This window comes from Dermacentor andersoni, chromosome 1 (assembly GCF_023375885.2).
Source record: "Dermacentor andersoni chromosome 1, qqDerAnde1_hic_scaffold, whole genome shotgun sequence".
NCBI lineage: Eukaryota > Metazoa > Arthropoda > Arachnida > Ixodida > Ixodidae > Dermacentor > Dermacentor andersoni.
In genome coordinates this window covers 237,580,385-237,589,782 of record NC_092814.1, presented here as the reverse complement: position 1 = coordinate 237,589,782, position 9,398 = coordinate 237,580,385, and the positions used below count along the sequence as shown (strand labels likewise).

The 9,398-nt window shown below is 48.5% G+C and overlaps 1 long non-coding RNA gene across 1 annotated transcript in view; it reads left to right on the top strand.

Annotated features, from left to right (window-relative positions):
* Positions 1-3,259: 3,259 nt before the first annotated feature.
* LOC140219862 (uncharacterized) overlaps positions 3,260-9,398 on the top strand; it is a 651,045-nt gene continuing 644,906 nt past the window's right edge. The window contains exon 1 of the long non-coding RNA XR_011896127.1: positions 3,260-3,434. This is a non-coding gene — a long non-coding RNA (uncharacterized lncRNA). The remainder of the gene's footprint in view (positions 3,435-9,398) is intronic.

Genomic DNA, 9,398 nt, shown 5'->3' with positions numbered 1-9,398 from the left:
AGTCGCCTGTTTCAGGAGCGGACAACACGCGACAGCCTGGCGGCAGCCCTCCCCGAAACGCTGCTTTCTGCAGCTGACGGGAGGCGGCGAAACAAGTTTATGCTAAATCCAGGCAATTACCTATGCCAAGTTTTATACTAAACGAAGTCGACGCCAAAATGCGATCGTCCTGCAAAATTCAAGCACGAACAGTGCAGCGGTGAGCGCAAAATCTTTTTCGAACACGCGCAGCTGAATATTCAGTACCCTGTATTTTTCTCCAACAAATAGTTCAGCTTAAGTATGCTGATGCTACAAGACCAGTGGGATACTCGTGTTAAGTAAGCTGGCTTAGTTAACCGAAACGAATATTTGGTTTGGAACCACCATGACAGCTATTAAGCATGATGTATACTTAATCAACTCGCGGGGACTGAGAGGCTTGCAGTCTTCGTTGTGTGTTAGCCAGAAAAGGCCTGTTGCCAGAGTATTGTAAATCTAAGGAAACTAGAGAAACAATTTACTTCCTAACAACAATACTCGCGTCGTACCGAATGGTCGTAAGCCTCCCAGATAGCGCTACAAAGAGCAGTTCTGGGCGCGCGCTGCGTGTCGCTGGACGAAGTGGCGAGCCGTGATTGCGAGAAAGTGCGTCAAGTGCGCCAGGAATCTTACGGCGGGGGAGAGAGTGAGTGTGAACGAGGCTACGCCATAGTGACGCCGGGAACAGAAGTGAGCGCGAGCTTCCAAGAGGCGGCTACCCAGCAGCTCGAGGCAGTCGGCACCCGGTCAATGTACTACAAAGCTCACAGGACGTGTTTAGCTGTGGTTTCAACCTCTAAGGCTCTCTCGCGCTTGATTTCCACTGCTAGCATCACGTCTTGGTGAGGTCAGTGTCCATTTCGCGCTACACCGACGTGTCACTGACAGTCGGCCAACTTCCTTATCACAGTAGCCGGACAGCCGGTGAGGCCGCCCACAGACTCGGCGCGCTTTCTGATCTGGCTACACCATTTCCCTCTTCGCATAAGTCATCACAGTCAATTGCGCCTTTTCCCCTTTTCCCGCGCTGCTGCTGCTCCTCCGGCGTCGCGTTCGAAAAAGAATATGACAGGGAAAATAATATAAGCGTGACCACGTGCATAGGTCCGGGCAAATGAAACCTCCTTATTACCGCAGCGCGGACTCCGTGCGCTCACTTATGAGAAAGTACTGACAATAATCGCAGCTTTGCTACTGATGCGCACTCCTGGAGGCATGTGGCGAAAGCAAAATGTAAGGAAACGCGGCATGGATGGAAAGCACATACCCATGGTCCGCTGAGTTGGGGAAGTTGTTGGCGTGTTTCCTGCTTGAAAGCATATCCCACTTCGGAGACTTTCTGCCTTCGGTCGTGTGGTCGGCACCGGCCCAGTGGAAGACAGGCTTGCACCCGTAATTATCTGCAGACCATTGGCTGATCGCCTTCAGCAGCATTGGGTAGGCATAAGAGTTGCAATTGGTCTATGCCACAGCGCCCTGTAGGATCATAATATTCAGCCAAACCCGGAACGGGAGATTTCGCTCTTCCATGTATATGCTTCCGGACACGAGATAGACGGTATTTTTCTCTATTGCTACAGTACGAGGCTGCTAAACTTGGATGAGCGAACTTCTGTGTTCCTTAAGGTATAGCCACGCTTATTACTTCTGCTACTGCAATCCTGCGCATTTGAAACGAGGTAATACACAGTAATGTCGATTGCATGTCAAGGTAGTTGACTAGATATGACGTTCTACTGCCAAGTACGAAACCATTGGTTAGGTACACTCGGCCACGGCGACCACACTGTGTCGACACATGGTGTCGATTGTCTTCAACACAAGTATTATTATTATGATTATATTATTATTATTATTATTATTATTATTATTATTATTCTTATTATTATTATTATTATTATTATTATTATTATTATTATTGCTGTAAACAGATAAGGAATTTTGAAGAAAGCACCTGCACCGTGCAAGCGTAATCAGTATGTGTACGTTGTTTCATTGCGACATTCATTATAACCTCTCGGGACACCAAACACATATACACTAATTTTCCGTGCACTACTGGAAGAGTCATTGACGCGTGAGCACTCGTCAAGCCTTACATTCGCTTTCGATCCATCGCAGTAGCCGCATTTATGCTTCGAGATTGCGTCGAAGTCATACAAGCGCTAACCCTGTCGAGAATGACGCTGCCCGCGACTCACTTCGCATGAATCTCCCTGATGTTAATACTCAACAATTAGTACTGTATCCCACTATCTAAATATTCGGGACGACAGCGTATACGGGCAGCTCGTCGGTGTCCTGGTGGGGGCATATTTATCACGTTTGTCCACTTGTGCGCGATCGCACACCCATTTTTACACTACGGACACCATCACCTCTACGAAGACAGGACGTGGCAGACTTCATCGAAGCTTTAATTAACTTGTCCGTGTGTGTCTATTAGCATGCTTCAGTTAATTAATGCTGCAAATACGTGATAAAAAGGTCAGATAGATTATTTTGACATGGAATTGTTTTCAGATTAGGATGAGAGCTAAAAAAAAAGAGAGAAATAAGAGACAGAACCGCAAGGCTACGCGTCATGTTTCTTCCATACGACGTGATAACCTAATCAGACTCTAAGGCTCAGGATTAAGCGAGAGGCTGCTGCACTCGAAATAGTCGTCTTTTTCTTTATTTTCTTGCTCTGCTTGATCCTTTATATTTACTTATAAAGGTCATTTCATCTGTGTTTCATCACATGGAGTGCCCCAAATTGATTTAGCCCGAGCGCAGGAGAAACAGAAGCGGCATCAAAAGGAAAAAAGAAAAATGAGTGGGGGCCGGAAGATAGTTTTTTTTTCACTCCCCTGTTTCTAGTAAACCGCCAAGATTTGCAGTTACGCGCGCGCAAACTGCACCAGCTAATGCTTGGGCGTGGACGCGCGCTATAACAAGACACTGACCAGCCGCGGGCGCCTCAAGTGTCCTTACGGAAGCGCTTCTTGTGTAATTACGCCTCCAAACGACCAAGCGTTCACCAGAAGCGACCGAATTCAAGGAAACAAAAATATCGGCGCGCTAAAGAGCGCGAGGAACAGCTCGCGCTCTTGTTCCCGCTCGTCACGAAGAGCGCGCGGGCGCGCGAGCGTCGGCTACCGCGCGCCAGGACGCGCATGCGCGCGTTTAGCGCGAGCCAATCGGCGGGCCCCATTCGAAGCCCAGGGCTCCGGCGGCGGGGGAACGCCATGCGGCCGGCGGCTTCCCTCTGCGGACTCCGAAGGAAGGCCCCCCGTGCAAAAGGCGCGCTCCTTCTCGCCGGACGCTGGGTCAGTCGCTGAGCGGTCGAGGGGGGTCGGCACGCCAAACTGTTGCTGCGCCGGCCGCAGACGGGGCCCATGCCGCACGCTGCGCAGCTGCCTGGCGCCTGGGTGAGTGACCGGACATCCATGTCCCCTGGCTTTGAAACTCGCGCCCCCGCTGGCAGGTGAGGGGGGGTCAGGGAGCACGCGCTCGGAGCATGTCGTCGCTCCAAACATCGGGAAAAAAAGAAAGACTGGTGGGGAGAAAGTGTCAGGCCAAACGATCGCCACAACGTGTGCTGCAGAAACGAATTGCGCATTCGTGAACGGGCGCCTGGCATTGCTTCATGCACTGTGCGTGCACAGTGCCTGATGCAAGTGAACTGGTTCCTTCGGTTGGTGCCACGGTAGTAAGTTAATTTTGTTGAGACGACAATGGGAGCTCCTGTGGCTTACTAGCGCTAACGCGTCGTGTTTACAATGTCACAGCAAATAAATGCCGGCATTGGCTGCCTTATCATTCGCTAATTTCAGAGTTTATTTATCTTTTTTTTTTTTGCGAAGCTACGATATGTTTTCTCGACTACATTTTCGGCATGATTGACGCTGCTTTTTATTTTGAAAATTGCGTTATCTCCGTAGGATAATGCGGGACGATGGCCGGGCCATACCAACATGCACCTTTTCTTTGCGTCGCTATAGACAGTTTGATGGTTCCTTCATTTAGCCACTGGCTTCAGAGTTCTTTATTGCGTTATATGGAGTGCATTGTACAAGTCCATCACAGACAACGAGAGAGTTTTATAACGTAAACGTGCATCTTAGGCCGCTTACAATAGTACTGGTTACGAGAGCAGTAATCCTTTGGACACGCTCATTTCTGACCCAGTTTCAGATGATTCACGTCTGTGTTAAATTATGCGTGGCTTTTCTTTGACACATTTGAGGCTATCCCCTCGCTTTCTTTTATTATCATTGTCTGCGTTAAATAATTGCCTTGGCTCCTCGTCTGTGACAATAAATTGTCGAGAGTGCCTTAGAACTGAAGCTTCTAATATTACGAAGAAGTTACGAAGTTTAAACATTATGGCTACCTTACTTATGTGTGCTCAGGAATGAGTCTTATGACATGCCCATTTGTTTCTCACTCTTCTCCTTGCCATCATTATAAAGACACTTGGGTAAGTTTCCTCAATGTAAATGAGCAAGTCCTTACTTAAGCTAGGAATTTCGAGCCTAATGAAGCAGTACGTAGCGTTTTGTGATGAGAAACCACGTGATTCATGACACAATGAAAGTTCAACGAGAAACCTTGCACAGAGTCGGCATGAAGAATATTACGTTAGCCGAGACTGCCACCAGGAAACGAGCGCTTCAAAACGTGGACTATCTTCAAGTGACATTTCTTTTGTATAATGTTGCACGAGTCTTTCCACTCATCGATCCGAATAACGATAGATAAGTGTGATACACTGCTCACATTACTGAGAACACTCGTAAAACAAAGAAGCAATACAAAAGCGGTACAACTGATCTGAACGCTACAAGAGATCTCGCTGGCACGTGTTACTTACAGAAAAGAAAATGGCGCACCTAATGAGCTCCGCGTCGCCTAATTCGCAAGGTGCAAATTTTATCCAGCTAAAGTATTCCCGTTGTTGACGTCAAACCTCTGTTCTAAGCGCCGGTAATAAACACTGAAGCTCTGACAATTGTCACACAAGTGGACCGCCGCTGGCTGGTGGTGCTGAGCGCCATGTGTGTATACGTGAAAAGGGGCTGCAGCAAAATCTCGCCGTTGCACGCTGCGGGCAATAGCTCTGCCCGAGCACCGCTTTCTGGCAATGAGATGACTCCCTACGCAAGTCATCCAACACGACCTTGTCCGCTGTTTCATGTTTTAAATATCAGGTGATTTCACCATACAAAGCACAAAGGACAACGTGTGACGGGTGCTACGGTGAACAATATTCGTCTTCCGCGTGCACTGATCAGCTCTGTCAGAGCCTAGCGAAATGAGGTCTACGGCGGCTTGAGGCTGCAAAAGTCACGGTCCTTTCTCTTGGACTGGCCTAATCTAACGGTTATTGTAGATTTCCTTTTTATGTACATCTTTGTTTCCTGTTGCTAACGGCTGGTGTGCTTCTCGGACCACTGACGAAGCGCGAGAAGGAAAAGGATTGTAATAGAATCGTTACATTATATTGGATCAGAAATCCCCCGTTCTGTCTTCTTTTATGCAGCAATTGGCAAGTCTTTGCTTATGCGGCCAGCCCACAAGGTTATGTATGAGGGTTGCAAATGCTACTGCTCTTAAATTTTTTTTTGCTTTTTTACAGACTGCAACGTTATTGGTTTATATGTTGAAGGAAATGCCTGCATTGGAAACGTCGCCCGATAGGTGCTGTTTGGAGGTAAACATGGTTGATTACTATTTTCTCCGCCCCTTATTTGTTAAATATAGCATCCTTATATCCCGCAAACGACGTAGAATGCTACTTTGATACGGTCACTTCCAACAGTACCACCTGCTATATTGGCTAGAGGCAGTCAAATTTATCTTGATTCTGCGTCAAAACTATAACGTGGCTTCGACTTATCGTTGACGCGGAACTACATTTGCTATCCGAATGAGATTCATGGCCTTTTGACCTGTAGTTACAGCTCACGAGAGTGGCGAGATAAGCGTTGCCGAATGACATTTTAAGACGTTTGGTTGCAGTTGTCGCGAAAGAGAGAGCAGCAAAGGAAACGCCGAGACGTTGTCAGGAGTGGGGGCTCAATCCCATCGCTCGTAACCCCTTGTCAAGATTGGAGTACGGCATGAATTCGAAGGTAGCTGGCCCATGCCGTCGTCCAACTTATCCACGCTGAGGACGTTGATGAAGGGAAGGACTGCTTCTCATCGAGAACGAAGCATACGGGTTTATGCACACTATTTACATGGAGTTCATCAGTCTAGCATGACTGCGAGAGAAAGTAAGTCAGTCTAACACCACTGCTAAAGAGAGTGTCTCATTCCAACATGACTGCTTAAGAAAAGTGTCTCAAGCATCCGCACAACAGCGGTTTATATCCACTCGGTCCCCCCTTGATTCCAAGGGGACGGAAACGTTCGTCCAGTCATTCTAAACACGCCGCCTTCTAAACACACACACTAAACACACATTCTACACACACACGCTTCCTTTCTCAGCAACGGTGACAATCAAGGATGATTGCCTTGAGAACGTTTGGCGCTGTCAACATCATTTATGCATGCATTTTCGTTTTATTCTTTGCCCTACATAAATAAGAAGCTTGCACAGGATGCATGAAGTCAGTGAGCTATAGCAAAGTAATGTTATATGATTGAGTTGGGCATGGCCGAAATGTCATTCATGTAGTATCAACCTAGCTAGCTAATGCACAGCCACATTTAAACGAAAGAGAAGTGCATAGAAGTCCAGTCATTCTAAACACACACACACACACACACACACACACACACACACACACACACACACACACACACACACACACACACACACACACACACACACACACACACACACACACACACACACACACACACGCGCGCGCGCGCGCACACGCACGCACGCACGCACGCACGCTGATCTGAACGCTACAAAAGAAGAGATCTCGCTGGCACGTGTTACAGAAAAGAAAATGGCGCACCTAATGAGCTCCGCGTCGCCTAATTCGCAATTCACACACGCACACGCACGCACGCACACACACGCACGAGCAGGTGCACGGTCCGGAGCCGACGTCGGAGGGGCTTCGTAGAATTCGGAGCTGACCCAAGTAGCTGCCCGGGTAGCCATTGTCCTGCGTCTTGGTCGGCGCGTGGGAAGGGGCCTTCGTCGACGTTCCCGCGGCAACTCCCCCACTCATAGCAGAACAGGGCGGCGTTGGTGGGTTCGGTAACAATAGTTGGCCCGCCGAACGCATTCAGTCACAATGGCGACTTAGTGACGCCGTGGCTAGAGGTTTGCGGCGGCGCTCCAGGAAGCGTTGACGCCCGTTGTCGCAATGGCTGGCAACACTTGCACCTCAGCTGGGCCGTTCTTAACGGTGCCTCCATGGCCCGGAAAGTCTCGACTGTCCAGCGCTGATAACCGCTCGGCAGGAAAAGAACAGCTGGTGGCCAGGGGGTGATGTCTTGACTCGCAGTAACCACTTGCGTAATGATGTCACCGCCCCAAGACATCGAACAAGGACAGGCAACTGCAAAATGAACCCCACAACATGGCTCTGCGCCGAGATGACGTACTTTTTGACGAACACCTGTTTGAGGTGCGATACGTGTTGTTCCCAGATGTCCGAAAAAATTGCTACATCATCAAGATATGGCAAGGCGAACTCCTGCAAGTCTTTTAGGACAATATCCATTAACTTAGAGAAGCTAAACGGCGCGTTCTCCAGCCCGAAGCTGAGTGCGAGAGGGCGAAAAGTGCCCACAGGTGAGATGAATGCGGCATAGCGGCTGGCACTTTCTGAAAGGGGAACTTGCCAGTACCCCCGCACGAGATCTATAGTTGAAATGTATTTAGCAGCGCTAACTCTTTCAATTCGTTCCTCAATGTTGGGTATCGGGTACAGCTGATCCCTAGTGATGGCATTTATCTCCCTGTAGTCAACGCACGGACGAGGGTCCTTGTTAGGGGTTCCTACCAGTATTAGCGGTGACGTGTAGTCACTCTCAGCCGGCTCAATAACTCCCAACTCTAGCATGCGCTGTATCTCTGCCTCCATAATCTCTCTCCGTCTTGGAGACACCCTGTAAGGCTTTGATCTCATGGGGTCGGTTGATGTCAGCTCTATTTCATGTGTTATTAGTTCGGTTCTACCCGGCCGATCGCTGAATCTGTCGAGATATTCCCATAACACCTCTTTTAGCTCATCTAGCTGCTCGGGTCTTAGAGCGTGCGAGCTTACCGAATGTTTCACTACTTCTTCTAGGCCGATTTCAGAGTTGGAGGTCGCCCTATACTCCTTAAACTTGGTACTAGTGCCACCCTGCTCTTTTATGGTATAGTTAACGACTCCGCTCCGCTCTATATACGGCTTCATCAAATTTCAGTGATATATCCTCACCTCTTTCCTGCGACCGGGCATTTTCAGAGCATAGTTAGTATCTGAAAGTTTGTGCAACACTTTAACGGGCCCGTCCCAGTGAACTTCAAGCTTGTTCTTTCTTGAAGGTTTGAGGATCATTACCTGGTCTCCGGCGTTAAACGTACGAAGCCTCGCATTTTTGTCGCAATAGAATTTGGCGTTCTTTTCAGCTACTCGCATTTTCTTTCCGACTAGTTCTTGGCTTGCGCTTAGCCGTTCCAGCAAATTTAGAACGTATTCAACCACTGTTGGACTCTCTCCTCTTTCTTCCCACATCTCTCTTAACATTCTCAGTGGAGAACGGAGTGTCCTCCCATACACTAGTTCTGCTGGCGAGAACCCTGTCGCTTCATGTGGAACCGTTCGCAAAGCAAACAAAGTGGCCGGCAGACAGTTCTCCCAGTCCTCCTTGAGCTCGTTACAGAGCGCACGCAAAACTCGCTTAAGCACTGGATGCCACCTCTCTACACTGTTTGACTGAGGGTGATAGACAGAACTGTGTATTAACTTTACCCCGCACTTTTGCAATAATGTGGAAGTCAGTGCGCTCGTGAATACTGACCCTTGATCCGCCTGAATTTCGGCTGGAAACCCTACTCGTGCAAACACTGTCAAAAGCGCGTTTACTACTTCGATGGAGCTGAGCTCTTTCAGAGGGATTGCTTCTGGAAACTTTGTAGCCGGACACAGCATGGTAAACAAGTACCTGTAACCCGATATTGTTTTTGGTAGAGGCCCTACCGTGTCTATCACAAGTCGTCTGAATGGTTCTGTTATTAAGGGCACTACCTTTAGTGGAGCTTTCCATGTCTCTCCTGGTTTACCCGAGCACTGGCAGGCGTCGCATGATCTTACAAAGTTTTCTACGTCTTTAAACAGCCAGGCCAGTAGTATTCCATAAGCAATCTTACCTTTGATTTGTTTATGCCTAGGTGGCCGGACCACCCATTTCCATGACAGAGACTCAAAAGG